The sequence below is a fragment of the Astatotilapia calliptera genome, chromosome 17, assembly GCF_964374335.1.
Source record: "Astatotilapia calliptera chromosome 17, fAstCal68.1, whole genome shotgun sequence".
NCBI classification, from domain to species: Eukaryota; Metazoa; Chordata; class Actinopteri; order Cichliformes; family Cichlidae; genus Astatotilapia; species Astatotilapia calliptera.
Window position 1 is genome coordinate 10,705,726 of NC_137438.1, and position 7,425 is coordinate 10,713,150.

General features: G+C 38.0%; 1 long non-coding RNA gene across 1 annotated transcript; it reads left to right on the forward strand.

Moving 5' to 3' along the window:
- Positions 1-359: 359 nt before the first annotated feature.
- LOC145421345 (uncharacterized) lies at positions 360-1,331 on the forward strand. Its single transcript, XR_013902680.1, has 2 exons — positions 360-499; positions 1,083-1,331. It is a non-coding gene; the product is annotated as an uncharacterized LOC145421345 (long non-coding RNA).
- The last annotated feature ends 6,094 nt before the right edge of the window (positions 1,332-7,425 follow it).

Sequence of the window (7,425 nt, forward strand, 5' to 3'; positions counted from 1 at the left end):
TTAACATATTCATAGGAATTAAGAGGGGGATGTTAATCACATAAACTTGATTAACTGATATCAGCAAATGTCAGAACTGCTATAAAGCAGATGTTCTGGCAGTTTTTTGATCTGGAATATTCAGGTGTATATTAACCCAATAACACAATATTCCTACACAGCAAATTCAAAAGTGTTACATTTTTTGGTGTTAATAGTCTCCTTGCAAAAGTAGAGTTAATTTTACTCTAAGCAGAGTCACATTCTTTTAATGTAACTCTGAGGTGTAAAATGATAGTAGTTAAAATCGAGTGTTAAAAATGAGTGTTTCTCTGTCAAATCTGGAGGTGTTACAATGGAAACATTAACTCTTGACCTCTTAACTCTGAACTCCTACAGGGGCTATGACACCAACAGAGTAAATTCACAGACTCCGCCCCCAGCACGGCTCCAATCGAAGCTGAAGTGAAGCCGTTTCAGAACATTTTGCTCTACATATTTGAGTTGTTTGCCATGCTTGGTAAGTCATTTTTTCAAATATTGTTTCAATTGTTATTAGCTTTTACTTCTGTGGCTCTTTGGAGTTGAGACAAAGCTGTGTGAAAGGCATTAGCCATGTTGCTCGCTGATAGCATAATATTCTGTTTTAGCTAGCTGAAAGGTATTGTTTGCGGGCAAATACCACAGCCTTGAAAAAAAGCTTGCATGTGAATTTTCAGTCAAACTTTTGGTCAAATACACCTAAAACAATGTCTAGAATGTGAAATGTTGGTATAATGGTGCTACTTGAAGCCTGAAAACGATCGCCCATAAAAAAACAAACAAAAAAAACGAGCAAACAGCAGTAGCAGACGTCCTGACTCGATTCTACGTTAGCATAGATCCCTCCAGAGTTTTGTGCACACGGTTTAGGTAAAAATGAAAAAGGTTGCGGTTTTACATTTAGTTCAGTATTACCTGTTACCTGTGTCTTTGTCTTTTGGGAAAATACTTTACACAAGTAATGGCTCAAAGAGGATTCCTTTTTACTGTGCTGCAATTGTTTACTGGATTATTTGTGCCATTAATTAGTGTCAACTAATTTTTATTCGATCTCCGCACAGGATATGCTTGTGAAGATGGAATATGGGGGAGAGCAGAAGTGCGTTGAAGTTCCACAAAGGGATGAATGAAGGACATGCATATTGTACTGAAGAAATAAGTGATGAGAATGCTGTTATTTGCATTTACCATGTCAGACCTTTTGATAAACAAAATTCTAATGAAAGTGAGAACATGTATACTGTTACATCTTTCAGAAAATGTTTTGAAATTGTGGTGCACAGTTCAGAATAAATGTTTTTCAAAAACCATTGCATCTTTTTAGTAAATGTTTATTTCCAAAAGAAATTTCTAGAAGTTCAGAACAGTAAAATTCCCGCTTTTTAGAATGAATTAGAAGATAACTCTTACGTAGTTAAACTAAAATACTCTTTGAGAGTTAATATATAAACTCTTAACACCAAGTGTTAAATTATCAACTCCAGACAGATTTGGTGTTTAACACTAAATCAGAGTTAACGTACCAACTCTCCAAAAAGAGTTAAATTAACACTCTCTGGTGTGGACCCATATAGACACTTTAATAGTGTTGAAATCAAATCCGACAGTGTTAATTTGGACATGCTGGATTTGCTGTGTAGGAGTGAACATCCCTGCAAATTCACCTCAAGGTCAGTCCGTGCATTGTTTAGAGAAATTTCAAAAATCCCAAGAGCTACATCTCAGCTACATCCTCAGTTAGCACGCTAAAGCTCATAGTTTAGGACACGAGACAAAGACTGAGCAAGTATGGCTGGTTTGGAAAGGTTGCTGGGTGAAAGCCCCTTCTCTCTACAAAGAGCAGCATGGCTTAAGTTTTCTAAAGTTACATCTGAATTACATTGACACGAGATTTTTGGAACCATGCTCTTTGGACAGACAAAACCAAAGTAGAGATGTTTGGTCCTGATGCACAGCACCAGGATTGACAAAAACTGAGCACAGCATATCAGCACAAACATCTCATGCCAGCAGTAAGGGGCACTAGTGTATGGGTGGCTATTTGGGTTTGTTTTGCAATTGCAGTCACTGAGTCAACCATGTGTACCTATGTATACCAAAGTGTTCTGAAGTCAAATGTGAAGCTGTCTGTCTGACTGCTAGAGGTGGTTTGAAAGTGAGTCATGCAACAGAACAGTGATCTCAAGCACACTCAGCAAATCTACAACAGAATGGCTGAAAAAAAAAAAATCAAGGTGTTGCAATAACCCAGTCCAAGTCCATACCTCAAACTAATTGAAATGCTGCGAGTGTATGAGAGTGTATACCCAAAAGCTCACAACACTGTAAGGAAAAGTGGCCCAAGATTCCTTCACAATGATGTAAGAGACAGATAAAGTCATACAGAAAACAATGTCTTGTTTTGCTTCTAAAAAGGGGGTTCACTTTTTTTTACAATTTTACTCAGGACTGGATGTCCTATAAAACTTTCTTTTCCACATGATTATAGGTTGAAATTGTTTTCCACAATTAATTCCTTTTTGTAGAGACAAAGGGTTAACTGTCAGTGTTTTTATACTATACTTAGAGAAGTGATTTATGTGGTCAATCTGTAACTATTGTGCTTAAAGATGATTGGATTTTGAAACAAAGTTACTACTCAGGATATATAGAAGGCATTTTAAACACCATTTTGCCATACGATCTCTGTGTAAAATTACTGGGGTATGTGAATAAATGGTAGCGTATTTACATATCCATAATTCCGTTTTAATCAGGCGTCTAGCCATTTAATGACTGCAAGTACACAATGTTCTCTCCTCTGAGCTTCATTTTCTTCTCAAATTTACCTATTTCTTACTTGGCATGTAGTGCTGGTTATCCCAGTGAGTTGGTGAGCTGACTGGTTTTGTTCTACATCCACCAACCAAATGGACGATTCAGCTCAACCGAAAGGACCACTCATTAGTGTTTACTTCTTGTCATCCTGTCACTGGCATGACTGGCACAGATAGACACTTTCTTCTGCAGCATGGCAGGGTTGGTGAGTGGAGATTCCTATAAAAAAAAAACTAACTGTAGCTGCTGTTTTAGATTTACTTTTTGTGTTTTTGCCCATTAAGGATTGTGGCTGAGATGGTCAAGTTTCATGAGACTTAGGTTTCATGAGACTTAAGTTTCATGAGACTTAAGAGAAGGCAAACATCATTAGTGGGTAAGCCAATCCCAAACAATCAGGATGAATAAGTAGCACAGGAAAGGAAAAGGCTTTTCTTGTCACAATGAAGCAATCAAATTGCATTTTTTTCCCCACATTACTTTACCACCCTCTTAAACTTCATTTGAGAATCCTCATGCATGGTTCTTTGTGGTTGATTTGTAATTGACAGGTTCTAAAAAAAATTGTTCCAATAAACAATTAAACTGATTTGTGTTTTGTTTCCAAAGCTGCTCTCTGCCTGCATTTTCTTTAAATTATGGCAGACAACATGACTTTGCAGTTTCATATCGCTCAGAAAAAAAGCTGGGATCCAGTTTGCAGGGTACACGGATACTTTGTATTTGTTATTGGCTATGAGACCGCTCCATATTCCATATCAACCCATGCAGAACAGTTCCACTTGGCGTCCTTCAAAGAATAGTGCCAGCAAACAAGCCCTTAGGCCTTGAGCCATGGTATTTATCATAATTGGAATTCATATCCAATTTTGTACCAGTTGTTTCATCTTTGTCAATTTTGTCCCTGGGTTAATTTTGCCTTACATTGATTCCCATCCTCCTGGGCGATTTTCAGCAATCTGTGTCTGATTACACCCTGTGTGATTGATGAGGCGCTGTGGCCTCCTATGCCTTTGGTCTTGCAGTGTAACCGACACAGGTGCTACCGCATTATGTAAAGACATCACACAGCGTTTAAAACGGTGACCACTTGTCTGAGCATCATTATAAATTCAAAAGCTTTACGTGGCTTGTGAAGTGTGCTCAGTGTGACCAACAGGGATGGCTTGGCGAAGCTTTAATCAATGGAAACTGCAATCTTGCTAATGCTTTGTGTTTTTTTTATGGAAGCAGAGCACACATAAAAGTGATGAGTGGAATAGTTTCCATGGTGGATAGCGAAGCTGTGAATCGTGATCCCAAAGATGCATTTTATCGTTAATTGAAATGTGGGAGGTGGGAATATAAAAGGTCCATATCAAATATTTATGCTGTGAATTAGCCTCTTTTCAAATGTGAATGAGATCATTACATAAAATATGCATGAGAGGATAGGTCATTAGGAAGCAACTTAGACCATTTTTGGCATACTAGGAGAATACAGTGAAACAGAGATGCTCAGAGCAAATTATTACTGGAAAAAAATTGTAGTGAACATAGGAAGATACAATCGATTCCTTAAAGTTTAACATGCAATATGTGTATGTATTTATTGAAACTGTATTCTGCTGTTATTTAATCTTTGACACAAGCCCCTGAGATTTCATTCATACCCACCTACCAAATGACAGTAGGTACGAATAAGTGCTCCTCAAATGATGGACATCTGAGGAAAGTAAGAAAAGATTATCTCAGAAAATGTACTTCATGAAGCCAATATTCCACTGATACCACACAGCTCACTGTCAGGGGAAGAAAATGTGTCACTGGTGTTTAGAGCAAGTCATTTTTCTAATTGTTTAGAATATTCAAGCAACTCAAGTACAAGCCCGGTTATGAAAAGTACAAGCTGAATGCAATGATTTATGAATCGCACACTGTTATATGACATTAAAATTACAAATGCCAATTTAGCATTTTTTTAAGTAGATCAAATTCAGGAGCAGTACTATCTGATACAAAAAGAGCTGTTGATTAAAAAAAGGGCAAAATTACATTAATCAGTGAGTTTAGATTGTGGTAGAAGTTACAGATGGGTTAAGGGTGGAGGTTGAATTACATCAGGGTTCAGCTGTACCCCTTCTTTGTACCTGATGGACAAGTTAACAGATGAAATCAGGTAAGAGTCTCCATGAGGTTTGGTCTGGTATGAGTCTTTTACGGTGCTGTGGAGAAATTTTGGCCCACTCATCTTTGCAGAATTGTTGTAATTCAGCCATATTGGAAGTTTTTCAAGCACCAGCCGCCTTTTTAAGGTCATGCTACAGCATCTTTATCAGATTTAGATCAGGACTTTGACTAGGCCACTCCAAAGTCTCCATTTTATTTTTCTCAAGTCGTTCATAGGTGGACTTGCTGGTGTGTTTTAGATCATTGTCTTGCAGAAGAACCCAAGTGCGCTTTAGCTTGAGGTCATAAACAGATGGCCGTACATTCACCTTAAGGTTGTTTTGGTGGACAGCAGAAATTCATGGTTCCATTTACCAAAGCAAGTCTTCCAGATCATGAGGCAAACCAGCCCTAGACCATTACACTACCACCGCCATATTTTACTGCTGGTGTGATGTTCCTTTTCTAGAATGCTGTGTTACTTTTACACCAGATGTAATGGGACACACACCTTCCAAAAAGTTCAACTTTTGTCTCATCAGCCCACAGAGTATTTTCCCATAAGTCTTGGGGATGATAAAGATGCTTTCTGGCAAAACTGAGAAAGAAGCCTTTATCTTCAGTTTCCTAGCAGTGGTTTTCACCTTGGAACCCAGCCATGCAGACCATTTTTGCCCAGTCTCTTTTTTATGGTGGAGGTGGAGTAATGAACATTGACCTTGCTGCACTCTTGGGGTAATTTTGGTAGGCAGACAACTCCTGGGATCGATCTATCTATCTATCTATCTATCTATCTATCTATCTATCTATCTATCTATCTATCTATCTATCTATCTATCTATCTATCTATCTATCTATCTATCTATCTATCTATCTGTCCGTCCGTCCGTCCGTCCGTCCGTCCGCCCGCCCGCCCGCCCGCAGGATCCCTCCTTTGGGTAGTTTGAACACATGTACCAAAGTTCACTATGCTAAAACAATGACTAAATTCTCTACAGAATCAGGTGCTTCTCTGTATTCGGCAAGCAAGACATAAAAACAATGACTGCTCAGCTGGCTTTAAGGTCACAACAGCAACCCCAAGAGGCCCGAGGCACTCTGATGTGAATTGAAAGTCCTTTATTAAAGCACGAGGGACCAATGTCTTTCAGTTGCCCTGACAAAGAGCCTCCTGAGTCCCAATACAGTGGTTCCTCAAACTTCAATAAAAGCCTATTACAGAGCACTGCCACAGATCTCTTGGGATTTCCAACCACAGGGTCAGGGGCTAAATGTAAGTTGAGCAGGGTTTATCTCTATAATCCTGCTCTTGGTTTCCATCCTGTGGTGTACCCAGACCATTTTGTAATAAACTAAAAGGTATTAACTATGGAGTTAATCTCATGTGTATAACATGGGTCTGCAGATCTGCTAACAATGATGATGGAGGACTCTTAAATCAAGGTGATTCTCTTTGGCTCACAGACACTTGTAAAGTAACTGTGGGTTGAGGGTGATGTGACATCACTGAGTAATGCCCTGGTGTCATGTCCTACATCGTGAGGTTAAGGTTCTTAAAGTCAGTTTTTCTTCAAGCACTTAATAATAAACAGTATTTATTTAATCTACACATTCACTACATTTGACCTTAATGAAAATACTTCATGTGATGTTTTCTGTTCAAGGGAAAATTCAGCTCAAAGTGTGTTTATGCTGTTAGAAAATCATTACTTTGATGGGCCTCTTTTTAAGTGGATGTTTTGCACTTCTGTTTATTTTTTTTCATATATAACAACAATTAGATGATGGTAGATGTTAATACTAAACAAGGTCATTTAAAAAACTATTTAAAAGCTTTTTTTTAAAAAATATATGAAAAATCAATATCAAGATATGAGAAATTAAATTTAAAAAATAACTCTACACTAATGTTGGCCTGAACAGACCAGAATGTGATGCACCACTGACATGTTGATGTACCGTAGTTGGTGAGCATGTTAAAATAATTATTGTGTTTTTAGCCAGTTACACAAAATTCTAACTCTCCACTTCCAAATTGACACCCCTCACATGACTACACTACTGTAACCCACTCACTCTGTTCATGCAAAAGCAATCACCACGTTTCCCAGCTTCAGTTAATTCAAAGTGCCACTACCAGAAATCTCACCATCTCTAATGAAGGATTAGATTCTACACCACCAATTCCAATTTCATTACACCACAGACCTATGTATTTTAGAGTAGATTTTAAGATTCCAGTTATTGCATTATAAGGTCCAGATGGGACAGGTCTCAGAGCAGATCCATTAATGTTTAATCCCATATGTGGCTAAGTGTAGGCTGAGATAAAAAACATTTTTTACTTTCTTCTCGCAGTCCAAAACTAGATCTACTGAAACGTTTTTAATGTATTCTGTTGCTCAACTATATGTTTATCATGCTTTGACTTTTTTCCTC